Below are 16158 nucleotides of genomic sequence, written 5' to 3'. Positions count from 1 at the left end.
TTTAAGTATATATTACGATATGGATTAAAACGTTATCACGAGAAACGTAGCGTAGATCCCTTCCTGTCCGTGGACACGACGTAATCCATTTTTTTTTTTTTTTTCTCGCACCGGTATGAAATTATTACGCGTTCCAGGAGGTCTGATATGCAAGTAAGATGAATCATGCAATTACCGGCCTCTTTGTTCGGACCAACGGCTCGCAGTGAGATATCCTATTATGCAGATGTGGCAAGAACCGCCGTTTAAAGGAGACTACAAGGCACTTGTTGCCCGTGAAATTTTTCCTAGCTAAGTGACACTTAGAAAACCCGTGGAAAGCTCATCCTTCCAATGAACTGACTGTTTCACCAGAAACTTTGACACCGTAACTCGTGGGCTTATGAATAATAAAAACGATGTTTAATATCAGTTTCTTCAAAGGTATACGCGTAATTGTTATTAACCAAAGTTGTACTCCTTTCGTCCAAAACTTGCTTAACTTTCATATTCATTGTATTATTCAACGATTGATCATCAAAGTAAATTCTTTGAATGTAACGAGGATTTCTTCTATGAAGAATAACTAAACTACCGATACCCTGTCTTCTCTTCACACCTAAACCAAGACTTACGACGAAAGAAGGAAGTTTGGCGAGACATTACAAGCTCAATTTCGAGCGAAACTTTTCGTCGTTCCAGCGACGCTTTAACACCATTATTACCGTCTTCCTCCGATTCTAGCAGCAATAACTGTCCGCTTCTGTTTCGATCTTTGTCCCCGACTGGCAGCGCGAGAAAGCACGATCCTCACCCTCTCGTTACACTTCAGACATTCATACCGTAAGTTTCGAAAACCCGTCCTCGATCTCGTATGCTCGAGGGTTCAGTAAACAGTTCCGAGCAGCTCGATGGAAACGAAACTGTCCGGCGCTGAGGGGCCGCGGCCAGAGAGAGGATCAAGGAGTTATCGTGACGAACAACACGGAAAGGATAACACGAGGGAGTAAATTAACAAAGCCCTACGGAAAAGGGATCAAAGAGGGAACATGGAGAAAATGTTCGCGGGTCCAGCAACGACATCAACGTTTCTTTGTTCGTGAACCGTGCGAGGAATTTCGAATGCGTTTAAGTAGCTGTACATGTGGCTTCCCAGATCTGTGGGTGATTTATATAAAAGAATAAATTGTTTAGGTATCGTCGCAGAAATTGTAATTAGGTAAATTTGTTTCTTGATATAATGTGCCTTTGTGTCGTGAAATTTATAATCTAATTTCTTTTATATATTTTGAAGTTTCTAATAGGATTTGTTTCTATGCTTTCAAGCTTGCAATCTGATCTGTTCCTATGTTTCGAAATTCGCGATACGTACAATTTGTTTCTATCGAACGCAATTTCTATGCGTGGATAACTAAACCTAATGTTAAACAAGTATATTATTAATATTAACTTCGATATTAACTGCTTTTAAATCGTCCCTCAGTTTAGTTTATTATTGCTGTATCTATAGTTATTGACTATCTGAACGATGAATGTATTTGTTTTTTGTAAAAGTGGTCCTAATTTTACTTCATCGTGAAACATGAAAAAAATACATATTTCTATGAAGAATAATTTTTTGCTACAACAAGAATTCGACCTTAAGCAATTAAAATTTATTGATGAGACAATGACGTTACTCATTGATTATTGCAAATATTCCTGCTGATTGAAGATCAGAATATTAGGAATGATCAATATTTGTGAAATAGATATAGACAATTGAGAATTGTGAAAAATTTATCAACATAAAACTGGTTAGATTACAAATTATAAATGCAGTTGTTGATGTGAAAGTACTTCATTTCTGGTATTATAATAAAAATTGCAAGAGCGCTAGGAACGTTTTAAATCCATTCCCACGCCATAAAGATGCCATTTCCTACGTTCCTCGCGAGTAATTCTAAATATACACTTAATCCACGCGGGAAGATATTCCCGAAGAAAAAGCATTGAAACGAGGGAAGCTGTCGCAACGTGGAGCGTCGTGAAAGAACGCGCGCATCCGCACTCGAGATATTTAACCGCGTGTAACGCGGTAAATACTCGGATAGAGAAGTTTTAAGTGGTCGGACTAACCTTTTCACCCCATCGCGACGCTCGGCTCTCGCTTCCTCTGTGGAGTCCTCAGGCCATGCAGTCTGCAACAGAGAACAGGAGGAAAAAACGATCAGCGAGGTGATTCGCGCGTGTCACTTTGAAAAAAGAAAAAACGCGTAGCCGTTTAAAAAAATCCGGCTGATGTAGAAAAAGTGTTGTTCGAGGAATTAAACGAGGAATTATTATTAAAAGGAAAGGGGATGCTCCAATGAAAATTACGTGCGTTCCGACCGCGAAAGAATAAATTTCATAAAAGTCCATTTCCTCTGTAACTGCGGCTATGATCGAAGAACTAATGTCGGTAACTTCGGATGAATTTTACATGAATCTCTTCGACCTCCTGAGGGAGGGCCAAGTTAATAGCCCGGTGAAAAGAACTTTGCGTCGTGACCGGTTCGTTGAGAGAAACTCCAAGGTACAGCCCTGTGCAGAAGTGTTAGGACATTTAGGAACAAACAAGGTAAACTTGACAGTTAGTCAGTGAGAAATTATTAAACCTTCTTTGAAGCATTAAGAACTCGCATAACTATTCCATATTGTAATAGGAATCTCAGAAGTCAAACTGATCAATTCCACGTTTTGTAAATTTTTTCAGCTGCGACATTAACGTTGATCTTCTTAAAAAAGTAATCGAATTACTTGTAAAGGTTTGTTTGTCATAAGCAGATAACATAAATATTCGCGAATTCCGAAATAAATCTTGAAAGATATCTGTGACATCCTCGCGTTTCTCTATTTTTGAATACACAGAGTTGATTAGTTTAATGGCTCCATTCATCGTCCCAGTCAATTTTCATATTCGTATTATTCAGATCTTTCGACGATATTTATATTAGATATTCCATCAAATCATAATTCATAATGATTCATGATTTGTACAATTTTACTAATAATGATAGTAGTTCACCTATACAAGAGAACTCAGGTAACCCAATACTTATGAACGAGAGTGTACAGCAGGAAAACCAGCAATTCGGTTCTTTTGATTCGTTCTCGGCCCTCTTATCATTGTCCCTCGTGCTACGATTTTATTTCGTGTCTTCCGAACCTAACCAAATGGCGAGGGCAAGCGACGAAGCCCTTACTTAATCCTTCTGACACCATCGATGCTCCCCGCACGTTCAATGCCGCGACGAAGCGAGCAAATAAAAGGATTTCCAAGTTGCCACCAGGTAAAAGTTCGAGGGTTGTTCGTTGGCCTTGCTTCGGGTCAGTCTAACCCTCGTTTCCGTTCGTTCCTCTCCATCAGCCCTCTGTATCTCGTCGACTCGATAAAAGAATGGTAAATTCCAATCTCCAACCCTGTCGCCCAGATATCGATCTGACCTGGCTTCGTTATCGTTCGCGTTTATACGCGAGTCGCGATAAGAGAAAAGGAATAACAAGGTGACGCGCTTTGTAGTGGCAATGTCGAGCTTTCGTTTTACAGTTCCATTGCGTTTCGTGTTTATTTCTGGAACGACCTTTTTTCCCTGCATCTGCCATCGTGCCGACAAAGGGAACGTTCGTTTTGTAGCCTGGCTCTCTCGCTGCTGGCCAACGTATACTTTTCGCGTGCGTCAGGAGTTTCGCCCGAATGAAAGTGGCTTTGTAGAGCGTACCGGTCTAACGATTTCATCATTTGCAGAATTTTTGGAAGTGCTGGTCTGCAAAACTAGAAGTCGCTTTTGGAAGAAAGACTGGTAATTTGGAAAATTGAAGTTTCCACGGTATGCACTACACGAACTTAAATTATTATTTCGGTCAATTTACAGTCGCGCTTGATACCATAAAGATGGAAACTGTTACTCCTACCAAACTCAGAAGTATTTTTGGCAGATATAAAAAGATGGTCATCCAACGAAACTCTTACGTTTCTCTGATTTGTCCACCCTAAAGAAACTATTATTTCTAACGTTTCTATCAGAATCTAACTACGTGTACCAATTCTGAACAGATCACGATCTAACTATCTGTTTCTTGTTTCAATAGCATAAGAGAAACTTCGGTGTTTAGCCAAGCGTTTAGTTTAGCCAGTTTAGCCAAAGTGAAGCCTTTAACGTACACGAGGTCGATCTCCGCTATTCTATCACTCTATTTACAATCCCATATAGTATCTTCGATTCTTCTCTTCATTAATCTAATTAGTTACGACCATGAAAGTTTCACATTACGATTGAGAGTCGAAGATACCTTACAAATCCTTTATCTTCTAATCTTTCAATCTTATTTCCTCCCAGACAATGTTGCTGAATCAAACTGTACAGTCTCTTAAAATTCATCATTGAATTACGGTAAATGCATATAAGAATTCGACCGTCTACCTTCGCCATGCAAATCAGAAGGAAATATTTAATAAGGATAGACCTGCATGCACGATCAACGACGTCGTTTGAAACCGTTCTGGATCGTTTTGTTGAGAGCCAGCCGCTCGAAAGGGACGTTTCCGGCCGGCGATTCCGGGAACGCGCTGTTAAATTTTAATTACACAGTTTCGAGGGAAACGCGGCAGAGACTGGCTGCCATTCACCAGAAATAAAATGCGAAAGGGAGAAAAATGGCGGGCCATAGGAGGAAGAAGGCGTAGAAACGAAGAAACGACAGCTTTCCAGCTTGCGAATTTCGAAGGTTAACACCGAAAGTTCGCGAGGCCCGTTGTCGTTCGGAACTTTGTTCAAAGTTGTCGCATGAATTTGACCGGTTCAATTTCGACAGTCGGTCCGACAAGAGCCTACTCCTTAATATTGCACGACCTGCAGAACCGTTTGCCCCGAATATCGAACCACGCGACTTCGTTTCCGCCACTCTACATACAGCTCCAACAATTTACGTCTGTTTTATTGGTATTTTACTGTGCCTGGTAATTTAAACGATTCACATGGATGGTGAAATGTTCCGCCGTGAATCAACGACGAGTACTTGTTGCTTGGAACGAACGACTCGAGATTAACGGGGGAAATTAAAACGGATGACGACTGCGTCGTCAACAGCGAAGTCAAATTTACCGAGCAACTTCAATTTTGGCAGGCACGTCAAGAGCAGCCGTAGATTCGCACTGCAGTTCGCCGAGGAACTTCAATCTTGGGAAATTTGTCACAAACGACGTTAGCGGTCTGGAAAACTTTCAACGACTTTTGTTGTTTGATATAATAATAGAACTACTTAATAACATTGATTACGGAAATATACGCGCGTTTTTTGGTAAATACAAATATCGACTGTTGCGATTATACAAAGTATTTCAAATTTCCGAAAGAAAGAAACTCAATGTAGAAGTGAAAATGACGGATGAATGTTTTATAATGTTTGGCTGTGTAAACGCTTTGTTAAAAAGTTGTTAACAAATATTGACCATAGATTGAATGATTCGTATAACACACGTAATATGTGATATTTATGAAAGGATTTACAAATGTTCATATACTTTCGCCAGCGTGTGTGTATAAGTCATCATAAATAAACATCATAAATCTGTAGATTACTGTTAAAAGCTGAGAAATAAAAACGGGAGAAAGCACATGGTTTAAAGTCGAATGAATTACCTGAATTACCTTGAATAACGTGTTACAACACAGCGAGTGGACAGATCGATTTTCCATCGTGCGAGGAAAAAGAATCAGCCAGTGGCTCTCTTTTAAACATTTAATTGCGGAAAACACAAGCGAAATTAACAATTACGGGAAGCAAGGTGCGAAAGTAATTGGATGCATATTGCATCGTTAGCACGTACCGGTGTCTCGTTAAAATTAACGAAAGAAAGACAAGGAAAAGGAGGAAAAATGGAAGAGCGCGAGAGGAGCGTAAAATAAATCGTGGTGGCCAACGATTTTGCGGGAGAATAAAAAATTGCTCTGACCGTATCACGACGCGAATACAATTAAATAAGTACCATTACACTGGAAAGCATAACCCTTGACACAGCAGCGTGCCGATAATTTTGCTAATTGCGTGTCGATCGAGAAAATAATTTCGGACGATCACGATGCATCGCGATTAATAAATAGCTCTCAACTGGCCTTCGTGATACTCGTAGATGATTGAAAATCAGACAAAGAAAGTTGCACATGACGCACTGAATTCTTTACGTAACTTCTTCGTTGAATAGAGTTAAAGTTCACGAAGAATAGCGTTCATAATTTGAAAACATTTGTAACATTCTATAATTCGATTTTCGATAGTAAAAATTGCGCGCCTATTTAGATATAGTATATTATAATTCTTCAGTTTAGATAATTTAGGTGTTATAAATGACGTATAAATGAATGAGTGTAGAAGCTTCTTAATCTATCATGTCCTGAAAGTACCTTAAATTACCACTTTAATAAAATATTTCTACAGAACAAAAATGTTTGTAACTCCGATATTAATTTAGATATAAGTAACTTATGTGCAGTTCTACCGCTAATTATAAAAGGCATTTGTGCTTAGCACATGTGTCTTTTAAACGGTCTTAGAACATAGAACGAAACCACCAGTAAAAATGAAAAATCATATAATACAGACCGCAAAGAGATAATTCCTTATTTTACGTTTAAACGAAGATATCACCTTTTAAAATAAAGTTATATTTTCTTCAAAGTTTGAAAAACCACATCTAACCTGTCAACCAAACCACCAAATAAACTAACGCTAAACCACGAAATACGCTTCTATTCCACAGAGAATTCGATTCAAACTCCGTGTAGCTCACGTAGATTTCAGAGATTCACGAATCCTCAAACAACGCATCAACAACCGTGCCGAATCCACCTTATCCCTTCGCTTAATCACTGGAGAACGACTCGTACATCAACTTCATAATCCTGGGCAAACATATCCGAGAATCATGGGTGTAAATCGAGCAAAAGGGACCGGAAACATCCTTCGTGGCCGGAATGGGAAAAAAACTCAGTATAACGGGTGGTGTTAGACGAACGTTATTCACGGGCGAACTAATCCAGAGAAACGGGGCCACTGGTCGATACCTCGATATTTAGAGTTATTGCTCGATCGTGGGGAATTTCCGTTCCGTGCTCGTAATCGATGTAACGCCCGCCGCTTTATTGCCACGTTCCACTAGCCGTCGCCTCGTTGTGTACACATCCTGACGTCTTTGTTTTACCATGGCAAACAACACGTGAGAATATAGAACGAACGTTTAGCACCGGCTCATAATTACTGTCATTACGCTCGCAGTCTACAACGTCTTCGAATATGAAGGAGGACGTATTCAGAATGTCAGGACGGATGTTCGCGTGGACGAGACACATGATTTGGGAAATTCGCGATGATAGGAGAAATTGAGGTTACAAGACGGATCTGGAGCATTGATTCGCTTCACTGCATTGTGCGCTACTGCATACACTTTCCTAACTGTATTTCGAAATTTTGTTCCGTCATCCTCTTGAAAGTTTGTGTTTCAGACGACAGTTTCGCGCAAGACAAAATTTGGGGTTAGTAGTTTCGCGATTAGTGGATAAAATAATATTTAGAAATATTTCAATGTTCCAAGTAATTGATACTATAACTCCGACTAAAGCGTGACACTGATACCAGAGAATGGGAAACTACGTAACACAGGATGTAAATCTATAAAATTCCTGTGAAAAATTACAATTTCATCGTTTTGATGTTTGTAGTATTATATGACCTAGATAAGCTGGCAGTAACAATTTTGGAAACATATTTGACAATTTAAAGATACAAATGCAATTCTAAAGAATCGAATTATAAGAGATATAAATTCCGAATTTCCCATTCAAGATAACTCTCGTTACTCAGACATTCTTGAAGAATCTATAGAGCTACCTCATATATCTTGGATATACGTCAGGAGCAATTGTGATTTTTGAGTGGCTTTACATATTGCACGTCGAATAAAATCCTAGCAATATGTCTTCAAATCCTTATCGAATGTTCCGACTTCAGCGAATTTGCAATACCAGGAAATACTTGCAATACGTGCTAACGTTTACGATTACGAATCCGAATCAGTTCCAAGTATATCCACGTTGGAAACAAGACCCTTTATACTTTAAATCCACCATATAAGAAACTCATCGACGAAGAAGTGAAGTTAATCGATCGATAAACGAACACGAAACAAATGTAGAATTTTCTACGCAATTGCAAAGTCATCTTTTAGTTAAATACGGCGAGGAGAACAAGCTATGAGAAAGGTGGATGGTGGTTAGTTTAAAGGGAAACCAATAACGCAAAAGCCCCCGTTCTGCTGAAAATCAAAAGAGATTCCGGCCAGTGTCATGGGCAGCGGAAATTGAGAAAAAATATCTGGTCGTTGCGAGCTTCGAGTTCGTTTCGCTTCCGTTATTTCCGTCGTATGGATGAGAGGAGAGCAACGAAAGGAAGGGAAGGACAGAAGGAAAAAGAGAGAGAGATAGAACAGACGAACAAGCGCGAGTGTGGCTCGTAGCCCGCGGTAATAGGGTTGGCCACTCGGTATTACGAATGTAATTTATTTTACTTCACCTGCGATCCTTATCACGACGTCCGGCTTATTTAAACGACTGAACGACCAATAAAAAGAAAAGAAAGAAATCGTGGGAGTCGGCTAGCCTGTTCGGATCACGTTTCGTCGATTGAAACCCCTGTAGAAAGGGCTGGTTGCTTTCTCAACTCGAATCTACGGCTACACACAGTTCCCATACCGTGTATTTCGACCATTGTTTGCTGAACGCACGCGACCACCGAATGTCAACCGATTGAACGGGTTTCACGTGATCGCAGCCAGAGACTATATTCCCGGTGATCGTCGTCTAATTATAGCTTGGATGGGTCTAATCGTAATAACGTCACGATTAGTCACGACCGCTGCTCTATTCCGGCTCAACGATAATCATCGTCCCTTCAACCGGCGTCCAATTATTGTGAGTATGCCATCGTTATGGTCGTCCATGTCTACTTATCAACGAGTTATACGTCTTACGCGTGTCTTGTAATTGTCATACGATGATCGATCGATGGCTACGACAGAATATCTCGTATTTCTTCACGACTTTCTCGGTTAATATATTGTGGAGCGATAACGGAATATCATTGCTATTTGTATTTCATCGATATAAAGATGCGTAATTGGAAACTATTATTTCAAAGTAGAATTATCATTTATTACTAACAATTCGTAATTAATTTCAAAGTATTTAATGCGCGAAATAAGCAGCCACTGTGTATGACTGACAATAAAATCCTGACCCGTAGTTTGTTAAATGATCTAACTCCTTATAACCAAAAGTTTTATCTGAATCTACAGCTTCTTACTGTAATCCGAAGTCCAGGAATAACAAATTATAAACAAATTACTTAATCCTGGAATAATAACACATTGATAATAACGCAATAATTTGTAACTTTTAGAAACTGGCTATACTACCGCTCCGATACGTTCCTAAGAAAGTTGTCTGAGTAATTTCAATCTCTACTACTGAAACTGGGTAAAGTGGTGTCTGACCAGTACCGCGGTCTTTCTACTCCAGCGTCAAAGAATGATTTATAGCAAAGGCTAGTGGTACACTCGTTAATCACTCTGCTCTACGCGGACGATTAATTTCCATGGACCTGTACTCAAAAGGAACTGTCTTCGAAAGTCGAGAAGGAAATTGCTCGCTCTTTAGCGCGAGCCAAGGAAGCATTATGGTAATAGGCCAGATAAAGACATCGAGCAAACGCATGGAAGGATGAAGGATGCATCGCGTGACCGCGTTGCACACGTGTCCTACGATCGTGTCGCGTAACGAGTCTCCTTCGTGTTCTTTTTTTATGCCCGTCTAGTCTGTCGCGTGAAGAGCGCGTACAAAGGGCCCGGTAGACGATACACGCTGTGCAAACACTGGCGAACAAGGGAGACCGTTTCCAGTACCTTTCTAATGATCGATGCGCGCCGCGAACGCTACGTTGACACCTCTCGGAGTTCTTTCAGGAAAGAATCATTATGCCGTGCAACTGTGATGCAACAAAAGGAGTGTCATGCTTGAAAAGGAACACGGGGATACCAGATGGAAGGAAAAGGTGCGCGAACACATCGGAGATTAAACCGTGATACAGAAAGCACCAAGAAGCTGATAATGCGAGAATCGTTATAAACAGACCGAGCTACATTTATTAGAATTAGTCGGTGAACAGGCTTTGCGACACCGTAGAGACGATAGCTATTGTGGAGTATCGATTCAACATTTCCGCCATCCCTTGTTACACAAGCAGATATAACTACTAGGATATCTGATATTTTATATAAACTGAATTTTTATATTTCGTTGCTTTTATTTTATCATAAATCTATTATTTTATTCGCCACATATGTGTCTTATCGTTTAAAATACTAAATAAAGCTTGTCGATCTTTTAAGAAACGCAATGGATATATATTCTAATAACTATGGCCTCAAGAGTACACTAGAACTTGTGTTTTCAATTATTAATAAACATTTCACGCGAGATAAAACCTGTACCCTGTAAAAGGACTCATACAATAAGACAATCGTCCACGTAATTCCAAGAAACTATATAAAAAGTATCGTTCATCGTCCACTTGACACCGAACAAGAAAGAAGAAAAAACACGGCCGGGTAATCCCGTTAAAGGAGTGGTAGAAAAGTAAAGATTTTGAAGGAACGTGAGCCCGCATCAGTGGCAGACTTCGAGCAAGCCGAAACGGGTCAATTTTTCAAAGCGCAGGCGATCAGCATCGAATCTCGTTCCCGGTGCACGTTGACCAAGTATCCGACGGTCGGGAGAAAATTCCTATTTACCGGCAAACAGCCAATAGCAAAGGCCAATATTAGCACGCAGCAAATATCGCCGGCACTCCTAGCCGCTGCCCCCGTGAAAAGTCTTGATACGTGGACGGCCCGCTTCCTACCTATCATTTGACTAGCGGGCTACGCGACTGGAAAATTTCTCGTTTACAGGCTACCGATATGGTATCGGCATCGGTACATCGGACATCGAATCGAAACAGCGGCGAACTCTATACTTCGCCGAGCAACTGATCAAACAAGACACTTTGTATTCGTATTTACTCGTTCAGTTATTCAAGTCTCATTGCAATGGAAGTCGAAGATAGGGGAGGTGAAATGTGATAAATGTCTGTTAATGAAAAATTGCAATGGAGATTGGAATTAAACTTTGAGATTTAAGATAGACGACAGATAGATTTGGGTAGATTTAAGGCGCTTGATTATTTAATAGAATAACGCACGAATGATAGTTTAGCGCAGGTATATTCACAGCTAGTGTCTATTTAACTGCACCAAAGCAAACAATGATCGATTGTCAATGCATCGGTGCTACTTGCTATGCACTTCATATAAATGCATTATGTAACTGATAATATGTAACACGTACATGATCGTCACTTAATCAACTAGAACTACCAAATTCGACGAAATAATCAACTTTAGAATTTTCATTGACGAGTGACCTATATATTTAATTTATATTTAGTGATTAAATTTATTTGTACACTTGGTAATTCACTAATCATAATACAGTCTGATATCTTTCGCGCATTTTGTTATTGAACGCGTTTGAAGATTTTAAGTCCACGGTCAGTTTAAGTAGTAACGGTTGATAATGATCAGACACCGCTAACGTCTCTACTTGGTGAGCGCGACGAAAAGCGCTGATACGGCGCAGTAACTAAAGACATCTGCGAGCAGCGGATAACGTAAATCATAAGAGGGTAACCGGTACGCAGGATATACCTGACGGGGCGTGTCAACGAGATAAAGCAGCTGGATGAATTCATCGCCCATTGACACGAGAATGGTCTTACTTACCTTACGGCGGCGTGAACGCGACACAAGGCAGATTACATCTATCCCAAGGGTATTCGACGAAATACCAACCACGAGCCAGCCAACCAATGACACCCGTCCACCTCCACTCCATTACGATTCGTCGAAGAAAAGCGCTTTAGCCGCTAGGCCAAGCGTTTCGTTTCTTCCCCCGTGCCACGATTTCCCCATTTTACACGCCAGACAACGTGCGTGTCCGTAGTGGGTGTACGACTGCTTTATGACGAGCCTCCAGTCATGCAACCGAGATTATCTGCCAACCGCGCAGAGCAATAGCTCAACGGAGGCGTTCGACGAGGCTGCAGGGAGAAATGGCTCTGATAACATTCAGAACCGCGGCGAGATAACGTAATGTTGGTAATGGGTCGTTGGATCGGGGCTAACAGCTCGTAAGAAACGACGCGATCGAGGACAACATTTGGCTGTTTCTCGTTGTCGCCATTTCGATTTGCTCCAATAGCGTCACTGTAGGAGTAAACATGGATAAAACAGATCCAGCAGCCAATACAAGTTTTTATTTTGTGTCCAAGAATTGTAGATGAAATTCGTTATCTAACGTGGTTTCATTGAAAAATTAGCGACTCAACGGAAAATAAGACCACCATGTAATGGTAGCAGCAATTGAAATTACAAGCAAATGTAGGAATAAATACAAGGCAGCATATTTTATAATTACAGATGAGAAGTACAGATTCTATATTTTTGTAATACTTTCTTGTTCATCTCTCTGTATTGTAGATTGAATGATCAAACGATCAAATATTGATTGGGATGGTAATTCCGATCTTTTTCTCCACATGTCCCTACGTTTTATCATTACGTGTCGTGATTTCTAATGAAACTATTAATTACGAAAACAGCTGATTTTCCCATGTTTGCTCTGATAATATTAATCGAATCGAGTCTATCGAAATTCAGATTAGGAAGTAAGCGAATTTTATCATATAACATCACGTGAAATAAAAAGTTACATTCGGAAGACTTTGAAATTTTATCGACAGTATAGCAAATACTTGCTCGATGTTCAAGCTTCAAGTATCTTACGAACGAACGACTAAATCTTATTCCACGCACTAATTCGAACAGTAGATCGCAATTTCGATGGAATAATGGGATGTAAGTAACGAGATCGTAGGTAAGATACTTAACGATTGCATGCGTGACTGTATCGACGACGATGTGCCTCCATTTTTCAGTCACGTCGGCGCGTTACATTATCTAAATAGACGATGAGCAGTCACGCGATAGTAATTCTCGCATAGAGTAGTTCCCACCGCAAGAAGTTCGTATTTCATTATATTTCAATGGGATCGATTGCTTCGTCGTACGTTGAAACGCGTAAAACCGTAAAAATCAGTCAAAATATTAAGATCCAAGATAGCTAGGATTTAACGAGACATAAACAGCCCGCTGTGAAATTAGGTTACACATCAAGATAATTATCAACGTGTCCATGTGTTAACAAAAATAAAGGAACACACTGATCTTTCCTTTTGACCGATAATCAATAACCCATTAGCGGTCTAGGAACATTAATTACTGCTTCATATGTGATCGATACACATCACACTCCAGGTGTAATTTACAATCAAGCTATAATGTAACAAGCTATCTAATGTCGTTGAGTTACAATTTATCGTATCGTAATAAACGTCGTTGTTCGTCGTGCATGCGACAGTGACAACCGCTCTAAAATGCAATTTCTGTCCAGTTTTGTTAGATACGAGGATCGAGGTCAGTCTAAATACGGCATCCCGGGCATTATAAATAGTAAACTCTTCTCCCTGTTTCATTTACCTTTCGCTTTGTGCGAAGGCGCTTCTAAAACGCTTTGGAAAGGTTTTTTCAATTCTGGTCATGGAGAAGGGACAGGATGAAAAAGAAGGGGTTCGCCACTGAAACGGACGTTTAAAGTGGCGTTTACAACACTGACAACGCTGACATACTGAAAACTGAAACAGTCGAGGATTTAAGATGACACGAAACGTTTTCATCGACCAATCAATGTCTGAACGTACACGAATGCTTCTCCAATAAAAATTCCGTTGTTGAAAACATAGCGAAACGTTTTTCGATATCGCTATTTGTTCTGAAATTGAACAGTTTTTAACTTCTGCGTTCTGAGGCAATAAATTAACGTCTCGTACGTCGATCGAGGTTTTTCGAAGATCCAATGATATGCTTTTTACTATATCGAATTTGAAAAATATATTAGAGATGAAGATATATTTTAAAGATATATTAACCAGGCACTAAATCACTTCGTAAAATACTATTATAAGTACGACGATTATGAAGGATAAAGTCGCTGTAGTTTTATTTATCTTTAATTTTATAATTAAAATACATGTTGCCAATAATAACCAAGCGTCCAAGAGTGTTGGAAAGTCTTCGAAGCGTAAAACTTCGTCCTTAGAGTGTAAATTCTTGATAATTAGAAACATAGAAGCATCTGCTCTGTATCATACATTTCTAGGTGCAAGAGACACTCATAGCCAATTCCACTCCTCAGCGATCAAGCGTAAAGACGATGCATTACAAATTGGAACAGTCAAGCATTAGGTATAATTCCAGTTAGCCGTTTCACGGTTCACAGGAATGTAACATCGATCGAGTATACATCCGTGTGCCGATGTTGACCATCAGCTCGTCTTGAGTAATTAGAACGGATGACCTGTCGCCTTCTTGCCGTGCGGCGAAATGATTATTGATGCCATGCACGAGAAATTCGAATCGTAAACCGATCCTCGCTGCTGCAACGTAGCAACCGACATCTGAGAAAATCAGCGAACAAAGCTGCCTTGCTGTGAATCTCATTTTGGAAGCGATCTCGGTGATCAGATTTCTCCGAGTCGAACAAAAGCCAATCAGCTTACGACGAAACGAGAAGATGATCAAAGCCGCGAGACAGTGCACGAAACGTCCCGCAATATTCCGCGTTACGAAACAAACTACGTGCAAACGATCAATCTCAATTTACTGGAATACGTGGTACGCGAATTCCATACTGCCGTCAGATACCAATAGGAAAAACCAGCGTGAGATACTAATAAAACCACGATACGTGTTATTTTGCATACAGCCTTCGCAGAATATCTAGATCAAAGTTTGAAAACAATTTGTTTGTTCTTTGCAAATTCCAGCTTCTTTCTCTGAGATATTCCATAGCCGATTAATGAACTGCGAATTCTAATGTCAATTCATATTACCTTAATCAAAGTGATTAAAAAAGTAAAATGGAGATTTGCTTCGCCTAAATACTGTAACGTATGTTTTGTTTTGATTATGCAAATTTCACTACAAATCCATAAACATTCGCAATTTATACATCTGGAAATGTAAGTATTCTACTAATTAATAACACATTTCTGTATGATTGTGCATAATGAGTTCTTCTATATAACCGCTAATCTATTCAATCTCTTCCATTTGCCACACAAATTTTCTACGAACACCATGGTAAAAAATCTTTATTTTCGCGAGGTGGCAGTTCACTTGGTCGCTCGTGATTTAATATTCCCAGAATGCGTTTCCCGGGGCAACTTGTTACCCGTGACAAATGCAAGAACGCGGCCGCGTAGCGTCAAAAGCGATGGATCGCGTGATCTCACGCGCGATCGTATTTACGCGGCCGGCGTAACGATCCGCGGTGTGAATCGGCGACAGTGACAAATTGCCCCGAAAGATGCAACGATCGCGCTATCGTGCCTCTGAATCATATCCGATACTTCCACCAGGATATATCAGGAAGCTTATTACACGTCGTTACTCGTGTACAGTGATATCCACGTTTCCACGAAAAAATTGTATTAAGATGCCACGAGCGTATCAAATGGGTCGAGAAAAGAACGACGAACGACTTTTCCGTTCTCCAGGCGAAATAGTCCACAGCTCAACACGGATACTAGCGCACGATCGCATCAATGAGCCGGATTCCAACCCCTCGCTAGCCACTTTCCTGGCACAGCAAAGGTACGCGAGGGGTGAGCGGACCGTTACAAGAGAGAGCCGAGGGTAAATGGTCTCCATTGTACTTTTAAACGCCCCTGACTTCGGCTCCCTTCGCCCACGACCTCCGACATTCAACCTGGCAACCCCCACCCAACGTGTCGTCGGCCAACCATCCCAAGTCCTTCGCGATTATTCAGCGATGACAAACGACTGTCCTATCCTACCAGGTTTCATAATCACCCCCTTCTTCCTCTTTCATCGCTGTGTTACCTGCAGAGACTCGAATTCTCGCGACCACCACTGCGTCGAACTCTTAGCTA

The 16158-nt window shown here is 40.4% G+C and overlaps 1 protein-coding gene across 1 annotated transcript in view; it reads right to left on the bottom strand.

The window, feature by feature from the left end:
- Window positions 1–16158, bottom strand: part of Sfl (N-deacetylase and N-sulfotransferase sfl) — a 371012-nt gene that overhangs the window by 335200 nt on the left and 19654 nt on the right. Inside the window, exon 2 of the mRNA XM_072002119.1 lies at window positions 2098–2159. The gene's annotated coding sequence lies outside the window, so the exon portion shown is untranslated. The remainder of the gene's footprint in view (window positions 1–2097; window positions 2160–16158) is intronic.

The sequence above is a fragment of the Bombus fervidus genome, chromosome 4 (assembly GCF_041682495.2).
Source record: "Bombus fervidus isolate BK054 chromosome 4, iyBomFerv1, whole genome shotgun sequence".
NCBI classification, from domain to species: Eukaryota; Metazoa; Arthropoda; class Insecta; order Hymenoptera; family Apidae; genus Bombus; species Bombus fervidus.
This window is presented reverse-complemented; position numbering and strand designations above follow the sequence as displayed.